The sequence below is a fragment of the Schistocerca piceifrons genome, chromosome 1 (assembly GCF_021461385.2).
Source record: "Schistocerca piceifrons isolate TAMUIC-IGC-003096 chromosome 1, iqSchPice1.1, whole genome shotgun sequence".
Taxonomy (NCBI): domain Eukaryota; kingdom Metazoa; phylum Arthropoda; class Insecta; order Orthoptera; family Acrididae; genus Schistocerca; species Schistocerca piceifrons.
In genome coordinates, this window is record NC_060138.1 from 737,795,448 (window position 1) to 737,818,169 (window position 22,722).

General features: G+C 41.3%; 1 protein-coding gene across 4 annotated transcripts in view; it reads right to left on the reverse strand.

Annotated features, from left to right (window-relative positions):
* Nucleotides 1–22,722, reverse strand: part of LOC124711518 (ATP-binding cassette sub-family C member 5-like) — a 538,718-nt gene that overhangs the window by 511,750 nt on the left and 4,246 nt on the right. The gene's annotated exons all lie outside the window — the stretch shown is intronic.

Here is a 22,722-nt window from a genome sequence, read left to right on the forward strand (position 1 = left end):
CCTACATGAGACCGTATCAGAAAATACATTCATTTTGATACACAAACTGTAGGCATACCATACGTACTGGGCCAAGATCTTTGGCAGCCTGACAGGCATTGTGCATTGTGGAATTGAAGTTTTTAACTGAAACACATGTTTCTTTTTATAGACAGTGGGTCGCTGGAGTCTAGTACAGTCAGTCAGAATTTTCAGGAAATGTGTTACATGGAATAGTAATGACTATAAAAGCAAATAATGAATAAGGTGGGAGAAACGGGATGAGAGGAAGAATATTAATTAGTGACAGATATGAAAAGGCTGCGATAAGTACTGATTAAACAAGTAATTCGCTGATTAAGAGTGGCTCAAGTGGTTAAGATCAACAATCATGTGTGAAAAATAAGAAATGACAACTGTCAGGTACTATGTTTCAACTAAATTTTTGTGGTTTTCTAAGAGAAACAATCTATAATGACACTACCCATGATGATATTGTAACAAAAGTGATGAGTGCAAGTGCAAGTTGAAACTGGTAGGGTTGAAATACTTGTCAAGTAAACAGTGATTATATTTACATATTTTGTTTGTTCTTCTTATGTCTTTGCCACTAATGGATGAATGCATCTTGATGGCAGAAACCATGGACATCATGGGTTTAGCACCTCTGCCACAAGAAGCTGCAACTACACCATATGAACACTGGCCACACAAGTTGACTGCCTGGGGAACTACAAAAATGGCAACTTAACCAACCACTGAGAAAATGTATATCAGTTACTCTTTAACCAGCTGTGTCCAGTAGATCACCATCAGTTATGCTAAGCCAATGTCTCTCACCACCACTACTGACGGACTCCACCAAATTCGTTCTTTCACCCTGCTGTACTGCACTTACCCTGGATGTTAGTGTGGCCTATGTCACATGGAACCCTCTGAACTTGCTCACGTTATTTTCAACTGTTGCTAAAGGCATTCTGTGACACACACTGAATTTCTGAAGTTTCAGCTGCTACTGCTTCGTTTATTTATTTGTGGACTTTTCTACATAATGATCTAGTGATTTAAGTTGTATTTATGTTTGATGGCCAGTAAATACTTAATTGTAAAAGATTCAACCAACAGCTGTCCTAGCTGTCCACCATGAGCCAGCTCACTGTGCCAGTCTGAACTGGAGCTTCCCTCCTGTCCCGAGTGCCTACTCTGCCACAGAAATGATACCTGCCCCAACAACAGCACTGATTGCCCTGCACTTGCACATGCCACATCATTCCCATCTGCAACAACACCAGATGGCGGACTACAAAGCCCTCACCATCAATGGAGGTCAACATTGTCCACATGAAGCAGGGAAGATTCAGTGACAGGCACCTATGGGCGCAGCACCACATAGTTGACCACTGGGTACAATTTCAACTGAATACTGGCACTACAGCAACACTGTTCTCCATAGATACCTATGACAATTAAACTTTGCTCCTCTCTAACCACCATGTACTATGCCTCCGGTTGGGTATGGTCAAACAACAATTCGTGTTATAGACATATGGTACACCTTGGCCACATACAGATCAGTCAGCCACCATTTTCAGTTAGTAATTGTAATGCACAAGCCAGTCCTACACAAATTTGGCATGGACTCTTTCAATTCATCTTGTTTCATAATTATATACTCTGTGCCCTATTTGAAGTCATTTCCTTTCTAGAAATCAGCACTTTTGTAACAGCTGACCTTCCCTGTTTCAACATGAATTTTAGTGTGTGCAAAAGGGTTTTCACCACACATCACTCTTCACGTTGACGTCATTCTGAGTTCTCACATGCTCATGCAATCAGAGAGTCAGTTCAGAATGGACTAAGTCACCTCATAGCCCGGGGTGTTCTGCATCAAGTTCCATCAAGTCTCTGGTCATCTTCCAGCAAAATAGTCTATAAACCACACAGACTGCAACACATTTGTGGAGACTTCAAGGCCACAGTTAGTACCTACACTGCAACGAATGTATATCCACTACCATGGACCCAAGAATTATTTTGTCAGCTTACAGGTGGGTGCTGCTACTCATAGATCGACCTTTTCAAAACATACTTCCAGCTACCTCTTGATGAAGAGTCTCAAAATTTCACACAATATCAAAATACTATTTGAACTGCACCAATACCACATGCTGCCATTTGGCATAGAAAGCACTCTAGCAATACTTCAAAGATGCCTGGAGCAATTACTGCATGACACTCCCCATTTCTCAAATTATTTGGATGATTTCACAGTAACCGGAAACAATAAAGAAGACTGTTTATACAACCTTCAGCAAGTTTTCACACATCTGGAGCAAAGAGGCCTCCAATGCAACCTGCAAAGGTATTCATTTTTTCACCAGATGTTGATTATCTGGAACATAATCTGAGAAAACATGGAGTGAAACCATCAGGATTGCACCTACAGGCTACACAGTAACTGCTTGAACCAAGCAATTTGAAAGTACTTCACACAGTTCTTGGTCAAGTAAATTATCACTGACATTTCATTCCGACTGCTGCTAGGAAAGATGTCCAGTGGATTCCCAAACATAAGCAAGCATTCTCCCCTCTCAGCCACTGTCTAATGCAAGCTCCATGCCCCATCCATTTCCCCCTGAAAGTACACCCTGAAAATGGATGCCCTGACTTTGGGATTGGGAGCAGTATCATAACACCATACAACTGATAGGTCTGAACATACAAACACATATGCATCTAACACCATCCCAGGAGCCCAGCATAGCTACTCACACTCTGAGAAACAAAAAAATCCATGAGCATCTACATCCACATCTATACTCTGCAAATCATCGTGAGGTACATGGTAGAGGGTACGCCCCATTGTACCAATTATTAGAGTTTCTTCCTGTTCCATTCAAGTACAGAGCATGGGAAGAATTATTGTTTGAATGCCTCCATGTGTGCAGTAATTACTCTAATCTTATCCTCATGATCCTTGTGTGAACGACACATAGGATGTTGTAGGATATCTCTAGAGTAATCATTTAAAGCCAGTTCTTGAAACTTCGTTGTTCACATTTCTCGGGATGTTATGTTTGTCTTCAGTTCCTTCAGCATCTCTGTGACACTCTCCCATGGATAAAACAAACCTGTGATCATTCATGCTGCCCTTCTTTATATATGTTCAATATTCCCTGTTAGTGCTATCTGGTATGGGCCCCACACACTTGAGCAATACTCTAGAACCGGTCACATGAGTGATTTGCAAGCAGTCTCCTTTGTAGACTGATTGCACTTCCCTAGCAGTCTACCAATAAACCAAAGCCTACCACCTGCTTTACCCATGACTGAACTGATGTGATCATTCCATTTCATATCCCTATGAAGTGTTACACCCAGGTATTTGTATGAGTTGCCTGATTCCAACAGTGCCTTATTGATATTATAGTCATATGATACATTTTCTTCATTTTGTGAAGTGCAAAATTTTATATTTCTGAACACTTAGAGCAAGTTACCAATATCTGCACCACACTGAAATCTTAACAAGATCTGACTGAATATTTACGCAGCTTCTCTCAGATAGTATTTCATTATATATGACTGCATCCTGTGCAAAAAGCCCGATTTTACCATTAATATTGTCTGCAAGGTCATTAGTATAAAACATGAACTGCAAGGGTCCCAACACATTTCCCTGGGGCACACCCGAAGTTACTTCTACATCTGACAATGACTCTCCATCCAACATAAAATGCTGTCCCCCCACCCCCCAAGGTCTTCAGTCCAGTAACAAATTTCATTTGACACCTCATATGATCGTACTTTTGACAGTGAGCATTGGTGTAGCTCTGAGTCAAATACTTTTCAGAAATTAAGAATCACTGCCATCTACCTGGCTGCCTTGATCCAAAGCTTTCAGTATGTTATTTGAGAAAAGTGCAAGTTGGATTTCACATAATAGATTTTTTTGAAATCCATGCTGGTTGGCATTGAGGAGGTCATTCTGTAACGATACCTCATTATGTTTGAGCTCAGAATATGTTACAAGATTCTAAAATAAATTGATGTCAAGGATACTAGATGGTAGTTTTGTGGATCACTTCTACTATCCTTCTTGTATACGGGTGTAACCTGTCCCTTTTTCCAAGAACTGGGTATAGTTTTTTGTTTGAGGGATCTAGGACAGATTATAGTTAGAAGAAGAGCTAACTCAGATGCAAATTCAGTATAGAATCTGACAGGGATACCATCGGGACTTGGAACTTTGTTCAGCTTTAATCATTTCAGCTGTTTCTCAACAACACTGACACTAATACTTATTTCATTAATCTTTTCAGTGGTATGAGGATTAAATGGGGCAATTCTACTGGGTTTTCCTTTGTAAATGAATATTTGAAAACAGAGTTAAGCATTTCAGCTTTTGCTTTGCTACCCTCAACTTTAGTTCCTGCCCCATTCACTAGTGACTGGACACTAACATTGGTGCCACTAACAGCCTTTATGTATGACCAGAATGTATTTGAATTTTGTGAAATGTATTTTGATAGTATTCTGCTATGGCAGTCATTGAAGGCATTACGCATTGCTCTTTTAAGAGTCAAATGCATTTCATCCATTATCTCTCTATCTATAACCCTACACTTTGTTTTGCAGTTATTATGCAGTAATCTCTATTTCTTTAGAAGTTTCTTTACAGTGACTGTATACCATGGAGGTTCCCTCTCGTTATGAACTGTTCTACTGGGTATGTATCTATCCAGTGCATGGTTAACTATTCTTTCAAACTTGAGCCAGAGTTCCTGTACATGCTCCTGACCTGTGCTGAAAGTTGCAAGTTCCTCACTGAGATACGATACTACTGGTCTTTAATCTACTTTGCTGAACATATATATCTTTCTGCATGTTTTAGTTGTCCTTCGCACATTGGTAATCACTGTTGCCACAACTGCATCATGGTCACTGAGACCAGTTTCCATCTGGACATCCTCAAAGAGGTCAGGTCTATTTTTTGCCATTAGATCAAATATATTTCCATCATGATTGGGGTTCCTAACTATCTATTCTAGGTAGTTTTCAGAGAAGGCATTTAGTAAAGTTTCACAGGATGTTTTTATCACACTCACCACTAACAGAACTGTAATTTTTTCAATTAATTGTTGGGTGATTGAAGTCCCCAGATGATTGAAGTCTCCACTGTGATAGCAACATGACTGCAGAACTTACATACAAGCAAACTGAGGTTTTCTCTAAGGTTTATGGTTACATCAGGAGATTAGTCTGGTCGGCCCCACCATTGATACTGAGTCTTCCCCAGCAATCTCACATGCAGCTTCAATTTCTACCTCAGTGAGTTTCTTGTCTACTGCAACAAATACACCACCTTCATTTAACATTTGCCCATCCTTTTAATAAACAATTAAATTTTACCCAAAAATCTCACTGTTATCAATTTCAGGTTTAAACCAGCTTTCTGTACCTGGTGTTATATGAGCTTCACTGCTTTTCATGAGCACTTCAAACTCTGGCACTTTGTTGCGAATGCTTCGGCAGTTTACCATTAGGATTTTAATACTCTCACCTGTAGGATGCATTTCTTTTGATCTTACACTGATAATTCTGGGTTTCCAACAGCTATTGTTATTTGGACTGACTGGAGAGTTGCTCAATCTAAAAAAACTCTTGTGTACATCCCACACACAGTATGCTACCTGAGTAACAGCCTCTGATGTGTAGTGCACACCTGACCTATTTAGGGGGACTCTACATTTCTCAACTCTATGACACAAGTGTAGGAAGTCACAGCCTAACTTGTCACAGTGCCTTCAAAGTATCTGGTTCAGTCCAACCACTTGACTTAGAACCACAGGGGCACAATTACATCTGGAGATGTTGCAAATTATGAGCTTCATTGCAAATCCATGCACAAGACTGGTCTCCTCAACCTCCTCTGCCAATCGCTGTAATGACCCAAGAACAGGCATCATTTGTTCCACTGTGAGCCACAGTCTGCAGCTGGCTGCACCCTGTTCCCTCAATGGCTGATGGGATAGCCTCTTCAACATGTCGAATAAAGCCCCCAGGCATACACACTGAGTGCGCCTGGTGTCCTTTCCTGTCCCTTGCTGCCATGCCCTAACGGGGACCATCATTTGCTATATGTCTGAACCGCTGATGATTAATACATCTAAAGTACACAAATCTCAGATACTCTTCCAACACACCGATCTGCAGCAGCTGCCAATCATTTTGACAGTAGTCAAGTTGATTTCCAGCTGCTTACAAATGTCAACTAACTCATCCCACGCTTGAGAATAGCATTCACAGTGGGGCTGTATTTTGGCTGGAGAAATATATTATGAAGCAATGAACAAATAACTTTTAATTAAATCTGTTTGCTAGAGTATTCGAGTTGGTCACTGACCATATACAACTGCTGGTAATATTCGCACCTGACTACCATCTCCCAGAATGCACCATCCACCACCTACTTTGGTCCCTTTATCTCATTAATAATTAATACAAGATCACACATACATCCCACAGCTTGCCATGCCTATGTTGACACCTTATGATAGTTACTGGTAGGTCCACAAGTGGCATTTGATGCCTCCCCACCAGGTCTGTTAGCAAACAGACAACCAACCGCCAGCAGGTCTAACAGATCTTTTACTGACAGATGCGCAAATAGCAGATGTGGCACTTAAACAGTTTTTATGGTGCATTCAGGATTACATATGCGGTGGATGATCGTTTCAACCAACCAAATAGGTGGCCAAAAGCCTGCAGTCACCCTTTGAACAACTTAAGAGTTCACCATGGAGTTGTACTGTTATTGGTGGTTGCAGACAACAATCGGAAGATTATTCCACAAGAAGTAACATCAAATACGTAAGTTAGCACTCCTCCATAAAGGGTATTGGGGCATGTCCAAAGCCAAACATCTTGCACACCAGCACGTATATTGGCATGGTATCAATCAAGACATCACCAAGATGGTTGTGTGCTGTCAGGAGTGCAGTACACCCTAGTCAGCACCTCATCAGCAGTTACATTCCTAGGCACTACCTCATGGGCCCTGGGCCCACCTCAGCACACACTTTACGGTACAATTTCTACAGTATATGTGGATGGTAGTAATTGATGCTTATTCACATTTCTCCCATGTGGTACTAGTTTCCTCCAACTCAGCAGAAGCCACAAGGCATCAACTGAAGAGCCTAAGAAACTGGTACACCTGCCTAATATCATGTAGGGCCCCCGCAAGCATGCATAAGTGCCGCAACATGATGTGGCATGGACTCGACGAATTTCTGAAGTAGTGCTGGAGAGAATTGACAACATGAATCCTGCAAGGCTGACCATAAATCCGTAAGCGTATGAGGGGCTGGAGATCTCTTCTGAATAGCACATTGCAAGGCATCCCAGATATGCTCAATAATGTTCATGTCTGGGGGGTTTGGTGTCCAGTAGAAGTGTTTAAACTCGGAAGAGTGTTCCTGGAGCCACTCTGTAGCAATTCTGGATGTGTGGGGTGTCGCACTGTCCTGCTGGAATTGCCCAAGTCTGTCGGAGTGTGCAATGGACATGAATGGATGCAGGTGACCAGACGGGATGACAGACTGTCAGAGTCATATCTAGACACATCAGGGGACCCATATCACTCCAACTGCACATGCTCCACACCATTACAGAGCCTCCACCAGCTTGACCAGTCCCCTGTTGACATGCATTCATCAGGTTGTCGCCATACCCATACACGACCATCCTCTCGATACAATTTGAAAAGCTCCGAAAGCCCATATTGATGATGTTTCATTGAATGCTTCGCACACTGACACTTGGTGATGCCCCAGCATTGAAATCTGTAGCAATTTGCGGTAGGATTGCACATCGGTCATGTTGAACAATTCTCTTCAGTTGTCATTGGTCCCGTTTTTGCAGGATATTTTTCCAGCTGCAGCAATGTCGGAAATTTGATGTTTTACCGCGTTCCTGATATTCATGGTACACTCATGAAATGGTTGTACGGGAAAATCCCCACTTAATTGCTACCTCAGAGATGCTGTGCCCCATCGCTCTTGTCCACACTATAACACCACATTCAAACTCACTTAAAGCTTTATAAACAGTAACCAGCCAAACAATTGTGCCGGGCGTTTGTTGTCTTACTTAGGCGTTGCCAACCACAGTGCCATATCGTCCTGTCTGCATATCTCTGTATTTGAACATGCATGCCTATGCCAGTTTCTTTGGTGCTTCAGTGTATATTTCCAATAGCAGGCCCCCCCTAAGTCATCGTCTTGGATAATGCATCCCCACTCCGGTGCCACATCTTTTCAAACTTCTGCAGTCTTAATGGCATTTAGTAACATCCATATGCTCAATTGTATCCACTTTCCAATGGTCGAGCAGAATATCTACTGCATAAGTTCAAGAAACACATGGCCCAGAGCATACTGGAGAGGAGTTGGTAAAATCATTGACCACTTTTTGAAGTACTAATAGGACATGGACCCATCAATAGAAAAAGCCCAGTTGCCTAAAGGAGTGTTCTAGTCACACCTGGCATCTTTGGCGAAGATCTTATAGGTTTGTAATCAATGGATGAAGACAGATCTTTGGAAGAGAGCACGGGCAGCATACATTTAGCAGCTCCGTCACAAGTGGTGGTAACTCTGCTGTGTGACAGCCATATAAATCGGCAGTCTGGGCCACTACGAAAATGGTAATATAACTGGCCGCAAAACAAGCAGAGGTCAGTTTCTATACTCTGCAAAATACTGTGAAGTGCAAGGCACAGGCTGCGTCCCATTGCACCAGTTATTATTGTTGCTTCATGATGGATTGCAAAATGAATGACTGCTTAAATGCCCCTGTGCACACTGTAATTAGTTTAATTTTGTTATCTTTGTAATCCCTATGGGTGCAATACAGTGGAGATTGTAATATGTGATGTGGTGACTATAATTAAAGTTCCAGTTTCAAAACACTGTAAGAAAACAACTGCTGCTCAGAATGACCTCTAATTTGAATAGAATATTATCGAATAAAACAGAAATGTTATGGAAACAAAAAAAATTAATGAATATTTTCCTACCAGATGGCGACGTAAGCGTCATAATAAAATGGGTTCAGCTACAAATGACTGATGAACTGTGATACAATGACTGTGGTGTGACTTTCACATTTAACGAACCATACTGTGCAATAAGCATGACCATACAAGTTTGGCATTCAGCAGTTGTGGCACTCTTAGTTAGGGAAGCCCATCCGCCCAAGCGAGATCGTACTACATTAGATGGGAAAAATCAGCTTTTAATTGTCCTGAAGCCAAAAACCGCATGGAAAGCTACAATTTAATTGGTTTATAATTGTCACAAGCCTGGTGCAAGACATGTTCAATCTGCTGTCCACCATTTTCCCTCCGAAATTGAAACAGCACATTCCACATCAGATCAATGTGTCTCAGCGGTCATGTTCAGAATGTGATGCGTAATGCATGCCTTCAATACAGCTATGTTTGTAATTGGGGCACTGAAGACAGCATGTTTCAGATAACCCCAATGCCAGAAGTCAAATGGATTTAGATCAGATGCTATAGATGAATAGGCAGTAGGGAAATGACAGCTGATAATTCTAGCGTATCCAAAATGCATCATCTGCAGCAGCTGTTACACTGGATGTGCAGTGTCAATGTGTGGAGGAGCACTATCCTGCATAAAATTTATCCTGCCCACAAATCCACAGCACTGAAGGGTTGGTATGACAATGATGCCCAAAAGACTCTCATAGCCTTTACCAGTTTTGGTACTGGTAACAGGACCCGCAGGACATATCTTGAAAAAATATGGCCCTATGATTAAAGATGCCTTCAACATGCACCACATAGTTACCTTTGCAGAATGAAAGGTACCGAGCGATGTGCGAGTGGATTTTCCATTGCCCATATACTACGGTTCTGTGTACTGACATGTCTTTGTAGATGGAAATGGGCTTCATCTGCCCACAGAATGTGCCATGTCCATTCGCAGTCCAATTCCATGTGAGCAAGAAATTTGAGAGCAAACATTTGTCTTACTGGCAGGTCTGCATGAAACAATTCATGAAGATGGTAAATTCTGTTTGTCCAGCAATGTACACTGTTTCTTAGAATTTTATGTACTATGCTGACAGACATGTCCAAGATTTGTGCAGTTCCCCATGTAATGTATACCTGCACACAACTGTTTGATCCTTCCTGCAGTGTTTTGGCCACACCTTCTACTGCTGTTAGATCAACTGTTTTCCTCCCTTTGCCACAGAGCACCTCAAAAGAACTTGTCATTTCATAATCATTTTCTCCAGATCCTTGGCAAACATTGGACCAGTGTCTTTTTGCGTACCCTTGAATGTCCAGTACGTCTGGGACACAGTCGCCAATCTTGTAAAAGAGCTTTACCAGCAGCGTGCAATCCTGCATTGAGACATTCATGCTGAGCACCTCAGGTGCAAACTGAGGAACAGCAGTGTACCCCCAATCTAGTGGTAAAATTCCTGTTAATTTCTTTCTTTTTTTCCCATAATGTTTTCCACTTCTTCAATTATATTCCATTTAAATTCGCCATCATACTGAGCAGCAATTTGTTTTTTACGGTATTTTGGAATGTTAAGTATAATCAACCTGTATATTCCTAGATTCATCAATTGAAGTTGGTTCTAGAAACATTCTAAGTAGGTTTTCACATGATAGTTTGTGTCTTTCTTCAAGCACCTGCCAGTTCAGTTCCTTCATCACCTTAGTGACATTCTCCCGTGGGTGTGCTCCCTGCCGCCGTTGGATAAGCAGCTGAGCAGCAAGTCGTATACTCCTAGCTCACTCATTTGTTACATAGTTTAATTCTTAATTTCTTTGCGTGTTTTTGGTACTTGCATTGTTTAATTCATAAATTTCGGGTGTATTATAGTATTTGAGAGTTGTAGCATCGTGTTTTAGTACCTAAATAGTGTAAATTCGCGTAGTCGTTTGTCTACTGTTTTTGTTTTGAACGGCCAGTGTCGGTTGGTCACAGTCAGTGTGCTCCCTGCCGCCGTTGGATAAGCAGCTGAGCAGCAAGTCGTATACTCCTAGCTCACTCATTTGTTACATAGTTTAATTCTTAATTTCTTTGCGTGTTTTTGGTACTTGCATTGTTTAATTCATAAATTTCGGGCGTATTATAGTATCTGAGAGTGTAGCATCGCGTTTTAGTACCTGAATAGTGTAATTTCGCTTAGTCTCCTTCCGCCGCCGAGCAGTGTCAGCAGTGCGCAAGTAGCAGCATTACTGCATTTACTAGGCAATCTTGTATTTTAATAACCATTTAAATTTTGTCGATTTGTTTGCACTCTCTGTAGATTAGTTCAGACGTTCTTTGCAAAACAGTTTTTAGCATGGATAGGGACTGCAACTGCTGTGTTCGGATGCAGGCTGAGTTGGCATTCCTTCGCTCACAGCTTCAGGCAGTGTTGGCTTCGGTCACACAGCTTGAGGCTGTTGCCAATGGGCATCACTGTGGGGGTCCGGATGGGGGTTTGTCGGGGACGGCCAGCTCGTCCCACGCATCCCCTGATCGGACTAAGACTGTGGTTGCCCGGGATACTGCCCGCATTGAGGCTGATCCCTCACCTGTGGTAGAGTGGGAGGTCGTTTCAAGGTGTGGCAGGGGGCGAAAGACATTCCGGAGGGCTGAACGGAAAGCCTCTCCAGTTTGTCTGACGAACCGGTTTCAGGCTCTGTCTCAGGCTGATACTGATCTTCGGCCTGACACGGCTGCTTGTCCTGTTCCAGAGGTTGCCCCTCAGTCCGCAAGATCCGGGCAGTTGCAGAGGGTGGGCTTACTGGTAGTTGGGAGCTCCAACGTCAGGCGCGTAATGGGGCCCCTTAGGGAAATGGCAGCAAGAGAGGGGAAGAAAACCAATGTGCACTCCGTGTGCATACCGGGGGGAGTCATTCCAGATGTGGAAAGGGTGCTTCCGGATGCCATGAAGGGTACAGGGTGCACCCATCTGCAGGTGGTCGCTCATGTCGGCACCAATGATGTGTGTCGCTATGGATCGGAGGAAATCCTCTCTGGCTTCCGGCGGCTATCTGATTTGGTGAAGACTGCCAGTCTCGCTAGCGGGATGAAAGCAGAGCTCACCATCTGCAGCATCGTCGACAGGACTGACTGCGGACCTTTGGTACAGAGCCGAGTTGAGGGGCTGAATCAGAGGCTGAGACGGTTCTGTGACCGTGTGGGCTGCAGATTCCTCGACTTGCGCCATAGGGTGGTGGGGTTTCGGGTTCCGCTGGATAGATCAGGAGTCCACTACACGCAACAAGTGGCTACACGGGTAGCAGGGGTTGTGTGGCGTGGGCTGGACGGTTTTTTAGGTTAGATGGCCTTGGGCAAGTACAGAAAGGGCAACAGCCTCAACGGGTGCAGTGCAAAGTCAGGACATGCGGGGACCAAGCAGCAATCGGTATTGTAATTGTCAACTGTCGAAGCTGCGTTGGTAAAGTACCGGAACTTCAAGCGCTGATAGAAAGCACCGAAGCTGAAATCGTTATAGGTACAGAAAGCTGGCTTAAGCCAGAGATAAATTCTGCTGAAATTTTTACAAAGGTACAGACGGTGTTCAGAAAGGATAGATTGCATGCAACCGGTGGTGGAGTGTTCGTCGCTGTTAGTAGTAGTTTATCCTGTAGTGAAGTAGAAGTGGATAGTTCCTGTGAATTATTATGGGTGGAGGTTACACTAAACAACCGAACTAGGTTAATAATTGGCTCCTTTTACCGACCTCCCGACTCAGCAGCATTAGTGGCAGAACAACTGAGAGAAAATTTGGAATACATTTCACATAAATTTTCCCAGCATGTTATAGTCTTAGGTGGAGATTTCAATTTACCAGATATAGACTGGGACACTCAGATGTTTAGGACGGGTGGTAGGGACAGAGCATCGAGTGACATTATACTGAGTGCACTATCCGAAAATTACCTTGAGCAATTAAACAGAGAACCGACTCGTGGAGATAACATCTTGCACCTACTGATAACAAACAGACCCGAACTTTTCGACTCTGTATGTACAGAACAGGGAATCAGTGATCATAAGGCCATTGCAGCATCCCTGAATATGGAAGTTAATAGGAATATAAAAAAAGGGAGGAAGGTTTATCTGTTTAGCAAGAGTAATAGAAGGCAGATTTCAGACTACCTAACAGATCAAAACGAAAATTTCTGTTCCGACACTGACAATGTTGAGTGTTTATGGAAAAAGTTCAAGGCAATCGTAAAATGCGTTTTAGACAGGTACGTGCCGAGTAAAACTGTGAGGGACGGGAAAAACCCACCGTGGTACAACAACAATGTTAGGAAACTACTACGAAAGCAAAGAGAGCTCCACTCCAAGTTTAAACGCAGCCAAAACCTCTCAGACAAACAGAAGCTAAACGATGTCAAAGTTAGCGTAAGGAGGGCTATGCGTGAAGCGTTCATTGAATTCGAAAGTAAAATTCTATGTACCGACTTGACAGAAAATCCTAGGAAGTTCTGGTTTTACGTTAAATCAGTAAGTGGCTCGAAACAGCATATCCAGACACTACGGGATGATGATGGCATTGAAACAGAGGATGACACGTGTAAAGCTGAAATACTAAACACCTTTTTCCAAAGCTGTTTCACAGAGGAAGACCGCACTGCAGTTCCTTCTCTAAATCCTCGCACAAACGAAAAAATGGCTGACATCGAAATAAGTGTCCAAAGAATAGAAAAGCAACTGGAATCACTCAATAGAGGAAAGTCCACTGGACCTGACGGGATACCAATTCGATTCTACACAGAGTACGCGAAAGAACTTGCCCCCCTTCCAACAGCCGTGTACCGCAAGTCTCTAGAGGAACGGAGAGTTCCAAATGATTGGAAAAGAGCACAGATAGTCCCAGTCTTCAAGAAGGGTCGTCGAGCAGATGCGCAAAACTATAGACCTATATCTCTTACGTCGATCTCTTGTAGAATTTTAGAACATGTTTTTTGCTCGCGTATCATGTCATTTCTGGAAACCCAGAATCTACTATGTAGGAATCAACATGTATTCCGGAAACAGCGATCGTGTGAGACCCAACTCGCCTTATTTGTTCATGAGACCCAGAAAATATTAGATACAGGCTCCCAGGTAGATGCTATTTTTCTTGACTTCCGGAAGGCGTTCGATACAGTTCCGCACTGTCGCCTGATAAACAAAGTAAGAGCCTACGGAATATCAGACCAGCTGTGTGGCTGGATTGAAGAGTTTTTAGCAAACAGAACACAGCATGTTGTTATCAATGGAGAGACGTCTACAGACGTTAAAGTAACCTCTGGCGTGCCACAGGGGAGTGTTATGGGACCATTGCTTTTCACAATATATATAAATGACTTAGTAGATAGTGTCGGAAGTTCCATGCGGCTTTTCGCGGATGATGCTGTAGTATACAGAGAAGTTGCAGCATTAGAAAATTGTAGCGAAATGCAGGAAGATCTGCAGTGGATAGGCACTTGGTGCAGGGAGTGGCAACTGACCCTTAACATAGACAAATGTAATGTATTGCGAATACATAGAAAGAAGGATCCTTTATTGTATGATTATATGATAGCGGAACAAACACTGGTAGCAGTTACTTCTGTAAAATATCTGGGAGTATGCATGCGGAATGATTTGAAGTGGAATGATCATATAAAATTAATTGTTGGTAAGGCGGGTACCAGGTTGAGATTCATTGGGAGAGTGCTTAGAAAATGTAGTCCATCAACAAAGGAGGTGGCTTACAAAACACTCGTTCGACCTATACTTGAGTATTGCTCATCAGTGTGGGATCCGTACCAGATCGGTCTGACGGAGGAGATAGAGAAGATCCAAAGAAGAGCGGCGCGTTTCGTCACAGGGTTATTTGGTAACCATGATAGCGTTACGGAGATGTTTAATAAACTCAAGTGGCAGACTCTGCAAGAGAGGCGCTCTGCATCGCGGTGTAGCTTGCTCGCCAGGTTTCGAGAGGGTGCGTTTCTGGATGAGGTATCGAATATATTGCTTCCCCCCACTTATACCTCCCGAGGAGATGACGAATGTAAAATTAGAGAGATTAGAGCGCGCACGGAGGCTTTCAGACAGTCGTTCTTCCCGCGAACCATACGCGACTGGAACAGGAAAGGGAGGTAATGACAGTGGCACGTAAAGTGCCCTCTGCCACACACCGTTGGGTGGCTTGCGGAGTATCAATGTAGATGTAGATGTAGATGTAGATGTAGATGTAGGTTGAACAAACATGTGACCATTTCTGATGCCCTTCTTTGTATCCATTCAATATCCCCTGTTATTTGGTATGAATCCTGCACACTTGTGCAATATTGTATGGTGGGTCAGATGAGTGTTTTGTACGCAGTCTCCTTTGTAGACTGATTGCAGTTCCATAGTATTCTCCCAATGAACTGCACTCTGAGACCTGCTTTACCTATGAGTGAGACTGTATTATCATTCCATTTTGTATCCCTAGATATTGTTATACTCAAGCTACTTAGCTGCACTAAGACACTATCCACTCTTGTTGCTGGATTCGTCTCACTCTGTTGTACTGTCATGAGACTTTGTCGGCAGTGATCAGCTACAAGTGGTAGACTGAAACCTTTCCTCAGGATAACTGTGCTACCAAGGGCTAACACATGTGCAATGCTCTGAAGTTGATCGTATCATGATCATTCGTCAATGACTACATCGTGTAGTAAACACTGAACTTCTGGAAATTCATATATCAGTTGGTTCTATTTTGTTTATGCCCTTGTGGACTTCAATTTTTCTGTAGATACACAGATCTGCTGATTTCTGTTGTTTTAATGTTTCATGGTAGGCAAACACTTTTTGACTATAAAAGTGTTTATTTATTACTGTACATTACAGCAGTTATCAATTGCAGACTATCAATTGTGCACATACTATTCTCTATTTAATTTCACATGAATGATAATCAGGCTTTATTTAAACTGAATAGGGATGTGGGAGGAGTATGATGCTCACAATCACATCTCCACTTTCCTGTGTTTACTTGTGAGTTCAACTCCCTATCTCACCAAATAAATTCCAATTGCCTTAATTAAACATGCAACCCCTGATGTCCTTGAGGTACAGGATGGGAGCAAGGTAAAAATTGACATGTGGCTTACCAAGACCAGAACATTGTGGTGAAGGAGATATAATAATGAATACTAAAAGTAGTGTTCATACGAATAAATGAAAAACACCAATGTTGTTCTACCAAGAACCGACATAAGATTCAGTTAACACAGTCTTCATACATTTAAATAATCCAGCCAAATGTGGCTCCAAATTTAAATGACTTGAAAAATATTAATTTTGAAGCAGAACAGTCCTTGTCGGGCAACAAAGAGTAACTGCAGTGTAAACACAGAGGCACAGAGTAGACAACACACTATGTGGATGAAACAACTGAACTACTTACAGTTGCATAGTCGGAAGTGGATGACGTATGTAAAAGATCTACATCTACATCTACATACATACTCCGCAATCCACCATACGGTGTGTGGCGGAGGGTACCTCGTACCACAACTACAATCTTCTCTTCCTGTTCCACTCCCAAACAGAACGAGGGAAAAATGACTGCCTATATGCCTCTGTACGAGCCCTAATCTCTCTTATCTTATCTTTGTGGTATTTCTGCGAAATATAAGTTGACGGCAGTAAAATTGTACTGCAGTCAGCCTCAAATGATGGTTCTCTAAATTTCCTCAGTAGCGATTCCTGAAAAGAATGCCTCCTTTCCTCTAGAGACTCACACCCGAGTTCCTGAAGCATTTCCGTAACACTTGCGTGATGATCAAACCTACCAGTAACAAATCTAGCAGCCCACCTCTGAATTGCTTCTATGTCCTCCCTCAATCCGACCTGATAGGGATCCCAAACACTCGAGCAGTACTCAAGAATAGGTCGTATTAGTGTTTTATAAGTGGTCTCCTTTACAGATGAACCACATCTTCCCAAAATTCTAACAATGAACCGAAGACGACTATCCGCCTTCCCCACAACTGCCATTACACGCTTGTCCCACTTCATATCGCTCTACAATGTTACGCCCAAATATTTAATCGACGTGACTGTGTCAAGCGCTACACTACTAATGGAGTATTCAAACATTACAGGGTTCTTTTTCCTATTCATCTGCATTAATTTACATTTATCTATATTTAGAGTTAGCTGCCATTCTTTACACCAATCACAAATCCTGTCAAAGTCATCTTGTATCCTCCAACAGTCACTCAATGATGACACCTTCCCGTACACCACAGCATCATCAGCAAATAGCCGCACATTGCTATCCATTCTATCCAAAAGATCATTTATGTAGATAGAAAACAACAGCGGACCTACCACACTTCCCTGGGGCACTCCAGATTATATCCTCACCTCCGATGAACACTCACCATCGAGGACAACGTACTGAGTTCTATTACTTAAGAAGTCTTCGAGCCACTCACATACTTGGGAACCAATCCCATATGCTCGTACCTTAGTTAGGAGTCTGCAGTGGGGCACCGAGTCAAACGCTTTCCGGAAGTCAAGGAATATGGCATCTGTCTGATAACCTTCAGTGCAGCAACAAAGAAGCTAAACACTACAAAGGAGACAGCACAGTGCACTATGTTCTCAGTTACAGTGATGAGTAAGTGTTGTAAATAGTCTTCACGGGTTTGCCGCCGGATCACGTTGTGCAAATTGGAATTTGCACAACGTGATCCGGTGGCAAACCCGTGAAGACCACCGGGAAAGCTTGAAGAGTTGCTCAAAGCAAACTGCATTTGGTATAGTTGCATTAGACACTACTGAAAGAGGCATAGGCCTTTTGGATGGGAACCAGTTTAAGAACATTAAGCACATATAACATCAGCGTTTTGTATTTTGAGAGTATACTCAGACTGTAACATCTGTTTTAGTTGGTGCTTGAAACAATATCATAGCCAGCAATACACAGCAAACAGATAATCAGTCATATAAATTGAACATGCGAATAAAAAAATGAATCACAAGATTCTAAGATTTCAACTGCTACTAAAAGGAGGGAAAAAATACTTGACAATACCTGTATGTTAGAAGATTATGATAAACCAAATCTACAGGCACAGAAGGAAATGAAAGAAGTAAAGAAAGCTGAGGCACTAATATAAATGGCATAAAAATAGGACAGGGATCTGTGGAGAAAGAGAAATGTTCTGATGCAAACATAAAACCAGCAAAATTTACAAATAAAATTTCAGAGCTGAAATAAAACTGTAGATAAAGTGAAAGACTGTGACATCAGGAGAACCTAAATCAGAAGTAGAAAACCATGTTAAATCATTATTTCCATAGAAAGGACCATAACGAGTAATAGTAACAGATCATCCAAATACTGCCAAACTAATGTGCATATGAACAAATAAAAGTTGTGGCCAGTTTTTGAGTGCATTTGAAAGGTAGTGGGAAAAGCTACAGATTTTTCATTTAACAAAAAGAAGAGAGTATGGCAGGCGACACTGCAGAAGCAGTGTACCCTGAATATCCTCAATTTGGAACAAGATACTGAAACAAGTATTTTCGAAGACAGCAAAAGAAAACCACAAACAGTGCTTCAAGAAATATGCAACAAAGTAAGAAAACAAAGACAACACAGCACGAGAGACAAAATAAAAGATTTGTGCTCATAAAATGATATCAAGTATGTAGTACAGAATATGATAAGGTACAACTTACATTGTGGAACGAAACAGAATGGAAGGAGGAAGGAATAGAAGGTATAACTAGTTGTATCAGTATGCAGAGGTAACTGCAAGAATATAGTAATGTTTAGTAAAAAATCATATAATACGTATGAATGAATTTAAAATCGTCGTCCCCTCTCTCCTCCATGATGAAGGAACAAAGTTCCGAAAGCTAGGATACGTAAATTTTCTGTTCTGTTTTGTGTATCTACCGGCTGTACTGAGCTAAGTACTAGCCAGCCCCTCTATCTCTTTGTTAGTATTTGTTTCACAAAATAAATACTGCTACTGTTTCATTATGTCAAGTACACAATTATCAACTGGCAGTATTGATGCCATTGGCTATTATTTGAAATTATGACCAAAAAATTAGAAGACAGACAACCAGTTTCTTACAGATGAACTGAGTGGCGCACAGGCACCCTTAAAACATCAAAAAAAATCAAACTAGCTTTCACACTGGCAGTTCCAAGAGAGAGATAGGCGGTAGATGGATCAGAGGGGGAAGGGAGGTCAGAGGTAGGTGGGAGGGGGTGAGTTAGTGCTGGGGAAAAAAAAAAAAAAAAAACAGCATGAAAGATTGTACAATTTTTTGATCTCACAAACATATTTAGCATCCACCTCTGCAGTGGAGTGGTTGTTTGAGTGTGTTTCATTTTCCATTTTGTTGTGCCCATCCTGAAGTCTCCATTAGTGTAATATTATTACTAATTAAAGGGTTTTTCTTGGGTAATTAAGTTTAAAGCTTTTGTTTGAGCTGCTGTTGTTTCGATCTTGATCTTGCAAAAGATGGCCTCTATTTTCATAAAAGTAATGATTCTTTTAGCTCTAATTAACTGAAGATAGCTATTTGAGTGAGTGGAAATTGTATTACACACTGGGAAACAAAGATATTTGAGCTATGTGCATGTCTAATAAGAATAGCATACCTCTCTTCTACATTGTGATGAGGAGTATTCAGATAACAACTATGCCATGGACAGTGTGAATGAGTAACGGGCTATGAATCAATCACATCTGTGGGTGAGTATTCCTCTACACACAGAGTTTCTCCAAGATCCACATTGCCAGTTTCATAAAATACAAACACAAACTGTAAATATCAACAATTAAGGTAAACAAAGCAGGAGAAATTATCTTGGTTCTGAGTGACTTCTCCAGTTTGGACCAACTGTACAAGGTTTCATTATCTTTTCTTATCTGCCAAAAGCACTTTTCTTCTAGCAGTGGAGCAACCACATTCAAGCAGCCCTCATCAGGTATTGTTCTGTCTACATTACCTTGAACCAAAATATGAGCATCCATATTTTCAGAGTACATTAGCTGGTGCTGTAATCCCATGTTATATATGATTTAAAGTATGTGACTGTGCAGAAAAGTAATGCCTCTAAATTTTTTTATGCAAAAATTCTTAGTGGGAGTTGGAACGCCCTATCCCGACAATGCTAAATTTAGTGACTTGGCTTCCTTGTATTTCAGAAACCACTGCAGCTATTGAGATGGAACTTTTACAGGGCATTAAACTGTAATTTCTGAGACTACTGAACTACAATAATTGCATTTCAGCTACTGCTTTCAGAAATACAATTTTTTAATTACACAGTTAAATTTTTTTGTACATTATCATAAATAATTTTAATTATACATAACATTATTTCTTCTTTTAGTTTAGACTCAGGATTATGCTCTTTTAGTTTAGACTCAGGATATGTATGTTATTACTCCCTGAAAATCTGAATATTCTACTCTAAGTGGTTTCTGAGATTTAGGGAAAAATGCAACAGAAAATGTAAATTTTCAGGAATGGCTACTAAAGTTTCAAAAGACTTTTTATTTTTAGTCACTCAGAAGTACCCTGCACCACACTGTATATCTTCCCCTTTTTCCATGTTTTTTCTTCTTTTCTTTTTTCTGGGCTCCTTAGTGGCCAACAGTGCTGTATACTCTGCTTTATCAATGCGAACCTTGTCCATCCATTCAAGTTCGCTGATGCAGTTTGCTCCAGGATTAATTCCCATATGCTGTAGCACTTTCACCCTAACAATGTTGCCATCAATAAAAGCAATAACAGCATCACTGACCCCCCCACCCCCTTTCGTGTCTTCATTTCGGCAAAAACATTTTTTTTTGTACGCGAATCCATATAAGATTATTGAACAACTCATTGGGATTTTGAATCTAACAATGCAGACACTTCTTCAGTAATTCAGGATTTGCCAGGTCCCTGTAAATAGGTTTTATGATACGATATCCATGACTGCTGCTGGGATGGAATGTTTACAGCTGTATGAACAGTTTGAGTACTGGGCATTGTGATAATTGCACCATGAATCAGGTCCAGGAGGGCAAAGATGGTGTTCTGGTTCTTCATCAGTTGATAGTCTGTGGAAGAAGGTAGCCCATACTGCCTGCTTCATTTTCAACAAATCCTCAGCAGTATTTCTAATGGCCATCCCCTAATACTGCTGTAGTTCATCAATCATTTTGTCTGTCAGCCTGCCTCTTATGGTTTACCATCAAAAAGTTTCTTATATCTCAAACTTTGTTTCAACTTCCTCAACCTGGTGCCCATCCTCTTGTGGACACGACCAATACTAACACGTAACTTAACCTTAATAACACAGCAATCCCCATTCTTCTATATAAAAAATTACCGACTTTATTAGATCTTGAAGTAATGCACATAAAAATTTTAATATTTTCAACCAGTGTAGATTATATTATTTGTTCATCTGCTCTTACCATCTCTTTGTCCAATCCTTACTCTTCCATTCCTCTGACCAACTCCTCGCTCTCCGTGAGCATGACAATGCTGGACCTCACACAAACACAGCAACATCTGCTGCAAACTGACATCTTGCATTCACTGTCATCCATCATCCTCCATAAAGCACCAATCTGGTCCCTTCTGATTTTAATCTGTTTACAAAACTTAAAGAGCATCTTCAAGGACTTCCCTTCGATAGTGACGAGGCAGTACAAGCAGAGGTGAGGTTGTGACTCATTCAACAAAGTCAAACATTCTACAGTGACAGTATTTACAACCTCGTCTCTCACTGGGAGAAATGCATTTGTTGCCGGGGCAACTGTACTGAGAGAGATAGATGTTGATAAGAAAAATACAGATGTAACATGTCAATAACATTTGTTTTATTTTAAAAGCTTTAAGAGTTTTCACATAAAAAATTTGGTGGCATCACTTTTCAGCACACCCTCATAGTATCTTGGCTTTCAACATAACACTTTCGTCTTAGCTTAGGCTTAGTCACTCATGATATAAATGGGCTACTGGTTTATCAAATTTTAATTTATTTGATTTTGCTGACAACCAAATGGACTAATTTGCTATTCATTTTTAATACCATATTCATAAGTGCCATTTCTCCATGGTGAGGAATTGGTAGTTCGCAAATATTACACAGTAGTCAGAACGTACTGATTAATCCCGATAGTCCTTGAAGATGCTCTTTAAGTTTTGTAAATAGATTAAAATCAGAAGGGACCAGATTGGTGCTATATGGAGAATGATGGATGACACTGAATGCAAGATGTCAGATTGCAGCAGATGTTGCTGTGTTCGTGTGAGGTCCAGCATTGTCATGCTCCAGGAGAGCGAGGAGTTGGTCAGAGGAATGGATTACAGAAAGCAAATGAAACCATCAAAGATGTTTTATAGATGGGCAATATGTAATAAATTGACATTGGACATAAAGAAAACAAACAGTACGCACTGCAACGTAAGGAGGTAAAACTACTTTGTCATTATAAGTACTGATGACAAATCTATAAAACGTGTAACAAACACTAAGTTTTTACAGACAAATTTTGATCATCAGTTAATATAGAATGAACACACAAAGGTACTGGCAAAATGAATATGTCGTTGGCACATTACACTTTTAGGGCTCTATCATCAGTTCATAACAACCAATGTCTTGTGGTGATGTACACCAATTCCTGGTTACGGGATT